Below are 14,783 nucleotides of genomic sequence, written 5' to 3'. Positions count from 1 at the left end.
TTGTTATCTCTCTAATGATCAAATATTTTCCACTTTATGGATGTATTGTAATTTAACTGTATTAATTGGTAATTAGGTTGCTTTCAATCATACACAAACAAATGTAGTGCATAACAAGGTATTTGCACAGTTTTGAACAAGCCCAAGAATGGTTATAAGATATTTAGAAACAGTGCTGCTGAATAAATATATGTTCTGGCTAGTTCTATATCAACTTAACCCAAGCCAGAGGAAGGATCCTCAGTTGAGAAAATGCTTCCATAAGATCAGGCCATAGCGCATTTTCTTAGTTAGCGATTGATAAGGGAAGACCAAGTCCATTGTGGGTGGTGCCATCCCTTGGCCTGGTGGTCCTGGGTTCTATAAGAAAGCAGGCTGTGCAAGCTATGGGAACAAGGTAGTACCCAGCTCCCCTCCCCTCACATCTGCATTTCTGCCTCCTGCCTCCAGGTTTCTGCCCATTCTTAATTCCTGCCTTGGCTTCCCTCAATGTATATGTAAGTCAAATAAACTTTTTTCCCTACGTTGCTTTTCATGGTCTTTCATCAGAGTACCTCTAACTGAGACAGTACATTTCTAACTTTGGTAAAGATTGGTAAACTGGCCTCTGTAGAGTCTGAACAAGTTTTCTTGCCATGGGAAATATATTACATGTGATGATCTCTCCACAGCCACTCGCTGGTTCAACATTTCATGAAACTTCAGTTTTTCAATGATCTGATAAATTGTGTAGATACATCTTGTTTTTCTCCTATTAATTATGGGTTGCTTGATAAATTAAAAAAATATATCATTAAGGATTGTTTTTTCTTTTTTGCTGTGCTGGGGATTAAACCCAATGTTTTGTGCACAACACACAAACACTGCCCTGCTGAGCCACACCCCTACCCAGCTAATTTCTTTATATATTCTTTATTGTATCTATTGCACTTAATAAGCATATTAATACTAATTATGGTTTGGCTGTTGAGCCAAAGCTCAAATTTGATTGCCATTATGGCAGTGTTTCAAGTCAGGCTTTTAAGAGGTAATTAGATTATTAAGAGATTGGTATCATTCTTGTGAGACTAAAGTTCTTGCTTTATTGGGACTCAGGCAGTTAGTTTAAGAGTAGACGGTCAGAGCCAGTCCACCCTCCTTACTTTGTGCCTTTTGCATGTGCCTACTTGCCCTTTATTTTCTTCAATGGCACTTGGCTTCTAGACATCCCAGCTTCTAGAATCTTGAGCCTAGATAAATTGACTGACCTTTCTTCCTAATTTACTATCTCCCTTACCCCCTCCCTCCTTCCTTTCCTTCCACCTCCAATTTTTATTTCTTGGTTTTTGTCTTGTATCTAGGCTGGCTTCAAACTTGAACTCCTGATGCTCTTGCCTTTTTTCCCCAAGTGCTAGGACTGTATGCATTGCCAACATACCCAGTTTCTAAACCCTTATCCTTTATAAATTTTTGAGACTCAGGTTCTATGCTATAGCAACAGACAATGGAATTTTTCCTCTTGATAACTGACAATAGGTTTCAAAGCATCCATTATTTCTTTGTTCTAAAATGTCCCTCCCAATATAATTTTGTCTTTCCTCATTTAAACTTAGGAACTTTTTTTGATATCTCAGTATAACCTTTTACCTTTCAGGAACACGTTCCCATCTGCCTTTGTTCCTTTTTATTGAACTGTGATCTGCTTCATTTTCCATTTATCATGTATTTTGCCCTCACATGTGCAAGTTTTACATACATCTTCAATTTCTGTAACCTCTTTGTTCATTTGCACCATTAGCGTCTCAGTAGCTGGGATTGTGTTCAGGCCTCTCCCCAGCCCCTCAGTGTCTGCAGTGTCTTCATAGGGTGGAGTACATTCAGGTAAAAAGTAAATGCGGTTCCCAAAACACTCCTATTTTGGGGCGCAAATAGGAGAAGTACTTCTTCCACTGCTACAGAGTTTGGAAGGAGAAGAGACACTAACTGGAGCCTTTATTTCCACAGCAAGGCATTCCATTGCTGGAGCTGAATTCCTCACTTCAGGCTGGAAGAAAATAATGCACGTAACAAAGAGAATCTAACTCTCCCAGGTAATAAGCTCAATTTACTTTCCTGTGAGCAGGGAAGTGAAGAAAAGAAGGCAGGATGAGTTGGGGGAATCTGAGGCATCTGTCCTCTCAGTAGGGTTGGGTACCCATTTTTGAGATTAAACACTAGGGCCCCTTATGTATTTGGGAGTAAGTTGAAAATCATCGGTTCATTCATTTTATGCGTCAATGAATGTATGTGAGGTTTATATACATATGCATTTATGGAGTGTAAAAGTAACCTTTATTCACCAAATGTAATTGTTATCTTGGAGGCATACTGATGAATAAGCTCACACTTTCTAGCTCTTTGTGAACTCTGGATGGCTGGTTCAACTCAGCTGTTCTGACCCAAAGTCTTCTCCAAGCTTACTGATTCAATATGGTTTCTCTTGGCTCCTGACTGAATTGTTGTGCTTGCTCTGAAACTAACTCTGGCAATATGTTCTAGTCTTCTGGCTTCTTCTCATTCTCTGGCTCATTTTGTCTTCACGTCTGTCTAGTTTGTTCTGTTTACAACCTGTCTCTGTAAAAACTGTCCTGTTAAAACTGTTATACACATTTTTCTTCCTCTTTGCTATTAAGTACCCTCTCTTTTCTGTGCTGTTCTCCTGAGAATTATGCTATCCTATCTCTGACTCATTCTGTCAAATCTTTCTCTGATTCATCACTTGGTCTGTCCCTCAATTAGACATCACTTTCAAACTTGGGTGCTTCCTTCTACAAACTAACCTTATCTTCATTGTTAGGGATTAAAGGTGTGCACTAAGGGTGTGTCTGTATTCTAGCCAGAGGGATTAAATGTGTGTTATTCCAAACAGATTACACAGATCTAAATGTTCTTTGGATATCTCTAGCATATCTTGCTAGAACAACCATGTCACTGAATTAAAATTTGTCTACAGTGGAAGCCAGAGGAGGACAATGAGGGTCCTGCTCTGTTATTCTTCATCTTTATCTCTTGAGACAGAGTCACTCCTAAACCTGGATCGAGGCTGATAGTCAACAAGTTCCAGGGCTCCTCCTGCTTGTCCTGCTACTGCCATTTTCTGGGGAACAGGCAAGTATGGTCATGCCTGGCCGTTTACATTGGTGCTGGGATCCAAACAGGTTCTTATGCTGGCTAAGCACATGCTTTTTACCCACAGAACCATTTTCAGCCCTCAAATGATTGGTTTAGAGACAATTAGTGTGAATCAAAGAATCTTTGGATGGTCAGTACAGGATTTGTGTGTTACTAGAGACTTTAGCATATGTGGCTGAATCTGCTAATATTGGGATAGAGTTCAAGACTAATGTCTTCTGATAATTCAAAATCTAATTACTAGTGACCATTGCTGTTTGTATTAGTTTTGCAGTGTAGTCTTAGTATTAAGTCACTTTGTTTACCCTCTTTTAAAATCAGGGTTGTGCCTGATTGTGAGGGTAGGAAAGGGGGAAGGACTGATAACCTGGGAATCTGGGTTTTCTCAGTGACCCTGCAGGACTAACAGGGTTCTCTTTCATATATTTTCTCTCTCCATGCCCATATATCCTTGCCCCTTTTTATTCAGAATCGCACAGAGCTTAGGAGTAAATCATTGACGTTATATATTTTTGGATTAAATCCCAGCCCTGTTGCTTTGACCCTAGGTGATTTGAAACCTTTCTGTGTTTTAGTTTTTCTGACTATAAGACACAGACAATAGATATGTCTGACTTTGGGATAGTTACAAAGACTAAATAAACAATATTTATAAAACATTTTCTACAATACTGTTACACATAGAAGTAATTTTACAATAATAGGTAAAATAGATTATTTTCTTAAATTCAGTGAACCAGTAAAAAATTAATTGAAACTCAGGCAAAAGATAAGAGGAGCCAATTGCATAGTGAAGTTAACTTTTGTATTGAAGACAGTTGCCAAACAGGGCCAAAGAGATGGTATCACAGGTAAAGGCATCTGCCACCAAGTCCAGCAACATGAGCTCATTCCAGGGAACCCACATGGTGGGCCCTGCAAATTGTCACACACATAAGTAAACAAATACACACATACAACAAACATTTAAAAACAATACTTTCCAAACAAATTCAGCCAATTATTTTAACTTTAGTTGTCACAGCTGCAGGAGACAAAAAGACAAGACTAGATACATAAGAAAGGCCCCTTTAGTTATAAAATGGTAACTTCATAAAGCTGTTCTTGTTTTAGGAAGGACAATTAGAACGCTCTGGAAAACAAACCCATAAGCAAACCCCACTTATTTTCTTTCAAATTTTATAAGCCCATAAGGAAATCACCATTATGGGTGCTACATAATTGGAGTCCACGAAAATTCCAGCATTCAGGAGAGTCTTGGAGTCCCAGCTCTCCCTGGTGACTCATTGACAGTTAGTGGCTGTGGAGGGGGAGAAATCATTTCCCTCATTCCAGTTAATGCCTCTCACACCATGACTTATATACTCATGATTATGCAAGTAACCCTACTTAACTCAATGGAACACATGTGTGCTATATCTCTCTCTCTTTCTCTCATGTGTGCGTGTACGTGTGCGTGTGTGTGTGTGCGCGCACACACACATGGGAGAGGAAGGGAAGGAGGGAGGAGAGAGGAGAGCTTTGGAAAAAGACAGGGTTCAGTGGGAATGGAAGGGAAGATAAGAGGGGAATGGGTTGAGTATGATTAAAATGCATTATACATGAATGAAGTTGCAAAGAGAATAACACACACATCCCGCCCCAAATAAAAACCCTCACAAACAAACAAAATATCTTGGTAGATATGGAGCCATCATCCAGAGGCTGAAGGGAATATGCAATAAGTGAGGTAGTTGTGTATTTTAAGTTGGGTGCCAGGCCAGTCAAGGCTACTGTATGATACCTGGGACTGAGAATTTGTGATCCTAAGGGAGTTCTACTTACATCACACGAATGACATGGTCAGAAAAATCCCTAGATGAAATTTTGTTTGTATGAAGTGCCTCTCGAATTGTGGAAGGTAAGTTTTTCCTCTTTTTTGATAAATTTCTTACCTTTGACTTCAGAGAATTCTAACTCCTGAAGTTAGAAGGCAAGTGACTTCTAGTGGCCCCACTAGTGAGCTGAGGACAAGAGATGAGAATGACCAACCATGATGATTAAGCAAAGAGCACAATGAAACTCGAAATGAGAATAATGTAAGTCAGTGGGTTTAACAACAGAGAGATCCAAGTGGAATAGGGAATAGGCCAATGAATCTGAAGAAAATTTTAATTAATGTTTGAGAATAAGAAGGTTGAAAAACAGTATTTAAAGAGAAAAAGAGATAATGAACGACATTCCTAAAGTAATGAATCGTAACCAGGGTAAGTAAAGAAAAAAATGGACACAATATAATTACACTGTAGAACTGAAAAGGTGAGGGGGAATGTTATGCAGAGTGATAGGGAGATGAGGCAGTCTATTTGCAAAGGCTTGGGAAATTATCCTGGGATGTAACAATGGCTGATTCGAAAGGCAGGAAAACACTGGGTTTGCACAGAGAAGTAAACTGTCAGCTTAGGATTCTGTTCCCATTCAGAATATTCATTATTTTCTTCCCCCTAGATTATAATGTTCTCTGTGAAATTTATTTTGTTTATTTCTTATTAGATATTTTCTTTATTTACATTTCAAATGTTATCCCCTTTCCTGGTTTTCCCTCCGAAAACCCCCTATCCCATCTCCCCTCTCCCTGCTCACCAACCTACCCACTCCCGCTTACCTGTCCTGGCATTCCCCTACATTGTGGCATCGAGCCTTCTCAGGACCAATGGCCTCTCCTCCTATTGATGTCCAACAAGGCCATCCTCTGCTACATATGCAGCTGGGGCCATAGGTCCCTCCATGTGTACTCTTTGGTTGGTGATTTAGTCCCTGGGAGCTCTGGTGGTGCTCGTTGGCTCATATTGTTGTTCCTCATATGGGGCTGCAAGCTTCAACTCCTTTGGTCCTTTATCTAGCTCCTTCATTGGGGACCTTGTGCTCAGTTCAATAGTTGGCTGAGAGAATCCACCTCTGTATTTGTTTGTCAGGCACTGACAGAGTCTTTCTGGAGACAGCTATATCAGGCTCCTGTCAGACAGCACTTGTTGGCATCCACAATATTGTCTGGGTTTGGTGACTATATATGAGATGGATACCCAGGTGGGTCAGTCTCTGGATGATCTTTCCTTCAGTCTCTGCTCCATACTTTGTCTCTGTATCTCCTCCCAAGGGTATTTTGTTTCCCCTTCTAAGAAGGGCTGAAGTATCCATACTTTGGTCTTCCTTCTTCTTGAGCTTCATTTGGTCTGGGAATTGTATCTTGGGTATTCTGAGCTTCTGGGCTAATATCCACCTAAGCAGTGAGTGTATACTATGTGTGTCATTCACAATATTTTTAAAAAGCAAGGACCAAATACAGACCTTTCAGGCTTACAGAAACCTAGCATCACTAAGGGAGGTTCACATCAAGCAGAAGAAAATGATGACCAAGAGAAGTACTCAGAGGTGACAGAGAACAGAGGAATGGCAGACTATAGAACCACTGGTGCTACTAATGATAAACTTAAGTAACTTCAGTCTCAAAAGGACAAATACCACATTTCCTTTAATTTGTCAGCCCCAGACTTCATAGATGTGTAAAGTAATACATGTACAGATAACAAAGCAGAAGTGAATCTACCTAGGGGAACACAGGGAGGGGAGAGGGGAGAAATGGGAGGGTTGTCGGGTATAGTGGATAAATTCAATGTGCATTACATACTTGCATGAAAATGACCTTATGTAACCCTGTAAGAGAGACAGAAGAAAAGATTTATGGAAAATCAAGAAAAGGGAAGTAATGGAGATTGAAGAAGAGGAGAAAACAACGCAGAAGCTTCAGTGAGAAATAGCGATGCAGGCTGGAAGCGCTAATGTGGCCAGTGTGTTCTATTAAAGATATTGATTATTTAGACTTGGAAAAGAATAGATGACTTCCTGGCTAGTACAGGTTAGGTGAACTGAGAAACTTAATCAAGAGGAGATGGTAATAAGGACTATAAAGGTTACAGGTCAATCTTCCTTAGGAACACACATGTAAACATCATTATTAAGCATGATGTGAAAAGTGCACACTCACTAAGGTATAATAAAGTGATACAGTCTGACTGGACTGGAAATTAAAGCTAGGAAATTCACATTAACAGATTAATAGAAATATTCTAGTATCACCTTATTAGATGCAGGGACAATGTAAGGTTTAATATCAAGTTGTGCAAAACATTAAAGAAATCAGATTAGACCTTTCTTAACATTTTAAAGGCTCTTTATAAATAACTTGCAATAGAAATTGAAGCACTTTGCTAGCATGATTTCTATGAAATACTATATTACATAGTGGAGTATTGTGTCTTAGTTTTTTGCACATAACATTATTTCATGAACATTTTTCTATAAACTTACAAATTCTTTGATGCAAATGTAATTGATAATGTGCACATGGCAATTGGGTAACCCTCCAGTATTTAAGTGTTTTTATTTTTCTATGTCATAAAACTTGTTGTAGTAGATATTAGCAGTGCATAATATTTGCAAAGCATTACTTTAATATGCATAAAATAATATGGGATACATCATTTCATAATGACAACAGTAGTCAGAAAAGCTCTTAAACTGTGTAGGTCAGAATTCTGTGGTCTGTGGTATTTTTTTGAACTGGTTATACTGCAGTTATTAATTACTAGCTATTTTTATTGTTTCTGTCAGTACTCTTTACTTTTGAAAAAAATAAAGGAGTTTTCAAACTTAAAAATACAAGTTTGAGTGAGCTGGGATGTAACTCAGTGTGGATCACTTGTCTAGGATGCACAAGGTCCAGGGTGCAGTCCTCACTACTGCCAGGAAATGCTTGTTTATTCCTTTTGAATATAAATATGAATCATTGAAACAAAAGTTATATTTATTTATCTATTTGTGTATGTGGACATGTGTGTGTAGGTGAGATCAGAGGAAAGCCTCATGAGGTTGGTTTTCTCCTTTCTTCACATGGCTCAAGGAGTCTATTAGCTGTACATGGTAAAAGCACCTTCAGTTACAGAGCCATCTTTCTAGCCAACTCGTTCTCTTTTAAACCCATTCTTTCAATTGTCACAACCACAGATCCTAGGAGGGTGGGGTGAATCTCATTGCTCAGCTAGGTCAGAGCACGTTAAGCCCATGATGGCTTTAAAGAAAGCACAGCAGAATGGTGGGACTTAGTAATGTCTTTCGAGAGCCTTAGGAAAATGAACTGTCATTTTATTTATTTCTCTTTGTTTACCTAGTTGGGAGGGGAGGGACTGTGGAATTAAGCTACTTGCAGAGCTTTTGGACAATCTATTTGGTGGTGCTTGGAAACCAGAGAGAAGTGACTGGATTTACAGAGAGAAGGAATGGATTTACAATGGGGAAGGACACCTGCTGGGTGGCTTGGGGATCCAAGTCTCAGACCTGCACCCTACCCACTTCCACACCCCCGTGGTGTAATCCTGTTACCTTAAAATTAATGGAGGAATGAAAGAGGGGGCAAGCTTGCCTTACTTCTTAGCTTTTCACAGGATTTCATTTGAATTCTCAGCTTTTTGGCAATGCCTGAGTGCAGCCATCCTCAAGCATCCAGGGTCAGGCCGTGAGGTGCTTGATGGACTGAGTTGAAAGACTCCTTCTCCAGGCCTTCCTATTGGATGCTTGCTGCTGCCCGAAGGAACATTACTGTCAGAGACTATTAGCTTTGCCTTTTATCTCCCAGCCAGGCTTGATGAACAGTGCAGTCACCACCTTCCCAGCAGAATCCTGTGGGCTTTCAAGGTTACTCAAATTTATAATTAGAGATGAATGGCTTGGGAGGCTAGGGAGGATTTGCCTAAGGTTGAGCTCCAGAGAGCATCTTATTTACTGCTAAGCCCACTGGGTCGCCCTCCTTCCCTCCCTCCCTTTCTTCCTATCTTTCTTCCCTCACTTCTATTTTGCATTGCTTTTTTTTTTTTCCCTCTTCCTTTTACTCAGAGCAAGCTTGTGGAGACACCAGCCCGAGCAAACCCTTAGGGGCAGGGGCTGGCCACACTTGCACTCTGGCCTTTTGTCTTCTGAGGTGGAATTCTTTATGACTGTCCATGAACTAGCTAGTTATTTCTTTCCAAAAGGAGATCAGGTGCGTAGGCACTGCATTTTAATTTCTGCCTAGATCCTTGTGTCCTGTTCCTGTTTTTAGCAATTTGAAGGCATGAGCCAGTGAGGTTGTTTTGTTTTGTTTTGTTTTGTTTTGTTTTGTTTTGTTTTGTTTTGTTTTACGATGAGGCCTGGCTAGTAACCTTGCCTTTGTAGAGCACACTTACTCAAATTTCATTTTAAAACTGCATTTCATCATCTCATACGGAAAGAACTCACACTTCGCACGTTTCCATTCCATTCCATGTACTCTAGAGACACTTGGCTGGAGGCATAAATATACATTTAAAAAACAAGTAACATTGTATGTAACCAGTTCCTTCCCTCTCTTCTTGGTCTGTGGTGAGATGGGGACAACAGGAGAGGTTGGAAAAGTCGATGTGTTGAGTGTCATCAGTAAGGAGACCCTAAGCTCTTTCTACAGGGACATAGGGTATCAGCCAACAGTAACGCTGGGACTTCTGGGATGGGATTAGGGGCTCAGGGTCAGAAAATGTAGGTTTATACCTCACTGGTTCTTATTCTCTTGGAAATCAGGCTCAAAAAATGTGTGACTCATAGGGCTATTGGGAGGATCATTAAAAAATAAACAATAATAAATACAAAGGGGAATATTGTGGAAATCATGGGACATTTGCAAATAATGTAGAGGGGGTGGGGTGGAGGGGGTGGTTTTTATGGGAGAGTGATGCCAGAAGCCCGTAGCTTTGGTTGTGGGAGTTGCAGGAGAGAAGAGGGTAGAGATGCTCATCAAAGTAGAGGAGATAAGTTCATCCACTTTAAAAAAATGTATTTTGGCACAGTGGTTAAGAGCACAGTTACTGTTCTAGAGGAGCTGGCTTGAGTCCCAGCACCAACATGGTGGCTCAAAAACAACTGCAATTTTAGTTCTAGGGGATCCAACATCCTCTTCTGGACTCCACAGGCACTACATACATACTCCTAATGCACATACATACATACATACATACATACATACATACATGCAAATAAAACACTCTTACACATAAAAAAATAAAGTAAATCTTAAAAATATGAAAAATACATTTTATTTCATTTATTATTGTTATTAAATGTCATCATCACCGTTGTTGTTGTTGTTGTCGTCATCATCATCATCCTCGTGTATCTTCCATGGCAACCATGTAGGTCCTTGGGATTGAATTTAGGCATAATGTGGAATTTTTCTCACAGCCCCAAGTTCCTAGAATAACAACTGTGATACTCAAATTCTATGTACAAATACCTTGGGCATAAACTTTGGCTATTCCCTGATAAGATCATAATTTAATATCCCATTTATTCTAATCTAAGTTCGCCCACCTGTGTCTTCCTTTCTGTTCCTGTACCTGGCTCTATCCTACAATCTTTTCTGCCTATTGGATGTACCACCTTCTATTTTCTGCCTCAGCTACAGGCCAATCAGCTTTAATTGACAAGTGTTGCATCCATATAGTGCACAAAGATATCCTCTACACTTAGGCCATCAGATTTGGCAGCAGTTACATTAAATGTTGAGCTATCTCACTACCCATATTAAAGAAAAAGTCTACTCTTCCTCACCCCAAAGTCCTCTTTTATAAGCTTGTGAGCTATAGTCCTTTGCCTAATAAGCCATTTATGTTCCTGGTACAGGCTTGTACTGCTTCATAAAATGTGTTAAAACAGTATTGTAGATTTGCTAGACATTTAAAGGCAGCTAAGAATTTCTAAAGCTAAAGATAAGGCATTTGGTTTAGCTTTGCTTAAATGTACCTACAAATGGTGTGGGGACATATTTCAGTAAGGCATGAATGGAGTGTATTTTTGTTGCTGTTATTTTTCCCAAGTTCAAATAAAAATACTCTTATATTTGAACCAAAGGAGAGCCAGTAAAAAGCAGGGTGTATGTGAGTCAGAGTTGAAACTAGACAGAGCTCACGACTACCAGATGGTCTCTCCACATTGTACTATGCTGACATATCTCATTAGCTAGGACTCAGGTAGAAGACTCACTTCCATTAAACAGACTTAAGCAAACCAGCAAGCAAATATAAAGCTTGTTTAACACAAGGGTTCAGGGGTCCATTAGCTTCAGGCTTGCTTGGTATCAACAGGCCTTAAGATTCTCTAGGTGTGAGATTCAGTCAAGCAAAGTTTCCCTTTATATTCAATTGACTTTAAGTCCTAGACCTTGAGTCCTAGATCTCCACAATTTCAACTCTAACAGAAAACTGATTTTTTTTTTTTGGTCTCATATATATATTAGACCTACCTTACTTAATGGTCTAGGACAGCCCATAAAAATCTCCTGTATCATGTATTCATCTCCAAGGATGGCAGTATTGCCTGGCCCAAGCCACATAGCATTTAAACAGAGTCCGTAGCACCTATATCTCTTGCATAAAGTGGGAGGAATTTCTTGGAAACTCAGGTAGTGAGGAGTGTTCATATGCCAACAACTTCTTAGGCTTAATTTTGTAGATAAGGTGTAGAAGGTTATTCTTTTTTATCTATAGACTTTAAAATGTTTGACAAGTGATTGTTATTCCACATACTTCATTTTCTTAGTTTAAAGTGCCAACTTAGCATTTCACACATGTCTTTGGTACTGGGGTTAGCCTGTTTTCTGATTCTCTTTACATCTGATAGTTTTGGTCATGTAAATAGAAAAAAAATGGCAAAAATAAAGAAATGTATTTAGGTGTGGAGCCACACACCTGTAATCTTACCTCTCGGAAGGCAGAGGCAAGTGGATTGTGAACATGCTAGCTCTGCCAATGTGACCCACCCTGTAGTCTCTGGGGAAGAGCCTGAGTTAGGGGTTTGTCTTGATTTCTTTTTGGTTTCATAAGAAGTTTGGCTAAGATGATGTTGGACATCCCTTTCAGTTGCTTTCCTTTAGTGAGTAGTAGCCCTGCCTATTGTAAATCTGGTTGGAACTAAAAGTTCTGTGTGCTTGCATGTGTGTGTGTGTATACAAACATATACACATGTACACACATGCTTACACAACCTCAAGTGTCCCTCAGGTGCTATCGCCCTTGGTTTTTTGAGTTAGGGTCTCTTACTGACCTTGAACTCATTAAGCTAGCTGGCCAGTAAATTCCAGTATCCTCCCTCCTATCTCTGCTTCCCCAGCCCTGGGGATTACAAGTGTCCTGCCACCACACCTGATTTGTATTTTTTTAAATGTGGGTTCTGGGTACTGAACTCAGGATCTCATATTTGAACAGCAAGCACTGTGCAGGCTCCACTACCTGTTCATTTATTCTCATCCTGTCGATCCAGTTGAGTCGTTAGAACAGGTGTCGACAAGGTGGCTTACAAATCATAGAAAATCATTTCTTCCAGTTGTGGAAGCTAGGGATTCCAGGATCAAGCCAGATTTGTTATCTAGTGTGGGCCTCTGTCAGCTGCAGACTGCTGACTTCTTGTATCCTCACATGGTGTGCACAGTAGGCTAGCTCTTATGCCTCTTACATAAAAGACACAAATTCCCAGGGTGGGTGTAAGGGAGATGCTGCCCTTCCCAATTGATATAGGACATATCCTGACACTAAATTCTCAGCATAAAGGAGTTTTATTATCCTAGATGGTCAAGCAGTGGAGGCTGCAAAGGCAGGCAGCAAGCCACAGCCGTGGCAGCAACAGCAATAACTGAAGCAGCAAGCAAGCAAACAAGAAAGCAGATTTTTAATTTTTTTCAGGAGTAGGTTTTTAAGGAGAAAAGGGTAAAGTTGGTGCTAGAGTGAGTTGGTAAGTCCTGATCGGACATATTATCCAAATAAAAAAATTTGATTGTTGGACCTTGGTGTTTTGTTCCAGGATTGAGTCAGTGGCCAAATAAAGAGTGGACTTTGGGGGCTAACTTTAGGAATGTAATCTAATTGTTTTTGGCAAGGAGAAGTGTAAAAGTCACCATATTTGCCATGCTTATGCCTTCTAGAGCCCTTCAGAGGATAGAACCCCAATGATTCACCTCCTGAAATCACCATTGAAGATTTCTACATATGAACTTGGGAAATACAGATGTTGAGGCCACAGGATATATTGGTGACTAGAATATTTCAACCAGGGCTCCATCACAACTTGGTGGTTAAATTCTCCAGGCTGAAGAGAGAGGGAATCAAGTAAAAGATGTTTACATTTTGTGAATCTGACCTTGGTTATTAGCTTGACACACCCGAGAACCTCAATCAAAGAACTTTTCATCAGTCTGGTGTATGCTCGTGTCTGCGGCATTTTCTGGATTGCTAATTGATGGAGGCCTAGCTCTGTGGATAGGTAGTGTCACACCTAGGCCTCTTCTTCTTCTTCTTCTTCTTCTTCTTCTTCTTCTTCTTCTTCTTCTTCTTCTTCCTCTTCTTCCTCTTCTTCCTCCTCCTCCTCCTCCTCCTCCTCCTCGTCCTCATCATCTTCATCTAATGCTTTCTAGCTGAGCAGAAGCAAGCCAATAAGAAACATTCTTCTGTGGTCTCTGCTTAAGTTTCAGTCTCCTGGTTCTTGCCTTGATTTCTCTGGATGATGGACAATAGAGTATAAGCTCAAATAAAATAAACCTTTTTTTTTTCCCCACAAGTTGTTTTTGGTCAGTGTTTAAGCATAGTAACCAAGAAGCAGGCTAGGACATTTTAAGTTTTTTTATGTTGAAAGATTTTGTTCCTCCTATAGAACTAACCAGTACCGCCAGAGCTGTGTCTCTAGCTGCATATGTAGCAGAGGATGGCCTATTCGGCCATCAATGGGAGGAGAGGCCCTTGGTATTGCCAAGATTATATGCCCCAGTACAGGAGAATGCCAGGGCCAGGAAGTGGGAGTGGGTGAATTGGGGGGGGGGGCAGGAGGGTATAGGGATAGCATTTGAAATGTAAATGAAGAAAATATCTAGTAAAAATGCTTTAAAAAAAGAAAAGAAAAATAATAATATATATCATATCTTTGCCAAATTAAAAAAAAAGATTTTTCATCAGTTTTGCTGATTTTATGGTTAGAATGGAGTTGCTGCACCCAGTATCTTAGCTGTCATCATTGTGAATTTGCAGAACACATCCCATACACATAGACCTACACAGACCCACGAGTTTTTGTTTTAATTTATTATTTTGCACAGGATTTCATTATTATCCCTAGGCTGTCCTTGAACATAATATCCTCCAGCTTCCACATTCCAAGTGCTGAGATCATAGGCAGGGAATCTCACGCCTGGCTACAGGACATATTTTAAACCTTCACATTGGATAACAGCCTTGTCCCTTATGGCCTGTGGAGGTTAGAAACTTGCGTTTGGAATCTGAAGATATGATTGAAGGTTGTGTTTCTGACTTTTCCTGGCAGTGTAAACAAATCAGTCTAATAGCATCTCCTCTTCTTTGGTGTGGTAGAAGGAGATAACAGTACCTGTCTCCGAAGATTAATAGGGCGTGGATGAGAAGGCTGCATGAGTACCTGCTTTGCTAACTATAAACATCTGGATCAGCGATGAGCACAGGGAGCAAAATCTGATAATGACAAAAAAAAAAAAACCCACAAAATTGAATTAGCAAGGGAAAATGAGCATGAAT

The 14,783-nt window shown here is 40.0% G+C and overlaps 1 protein-coding gene across 19 annotated transcripts in view; it reads left to right on the top strand.

The window, feature by feature from the left end:
* The window catches only part of Plch1 (phospholipase C, eta 1), a 203,305-nt gene that overhangs the window by 11,507 nt on the left and 177,015 nt on the right, over nt 1–14,783 (top strand). For 17 of the 19 annotated variants that reach the window (XM_030252633.1, XM_017319600.2, XM_017319601.2 and 14 more), the window contains one exon: nt 1,984–2,069. The exons of 1 other annotated variant lie outside the window; for it this stretch is intronic. The gene's annotated coding sequence lies outside the window, so the exon portion shown is untranslated. Of the gene's footprint in view, nt 1–1,983; nt 2,070–3,036; nt 3,127–14,783 lie in introns of all 19 variants that reach the window. One more of the 19 variants, XM_011240131.3, reaches the window with a different exon arrangement.

Source organism: Mus musculus, chromosome 3 (genome assembly GCF_000001635.26).
Source record: "Mus musculus strain C57BL/6J chromosome 3, GRCm38.p6 C57BL/6J".
In the NCBI taxonomy this organism is placed as follows: Eukaryota; Metazoa; Chordata; class Mammalia; order Rodentia; family Muridae; genus Mus; species Mus musculus.
The sequence above is the reverse complement of the archived record's forward strand: the minus strand, read 5'-3'. Positions and strand labels throughout refer to the sequence as shown.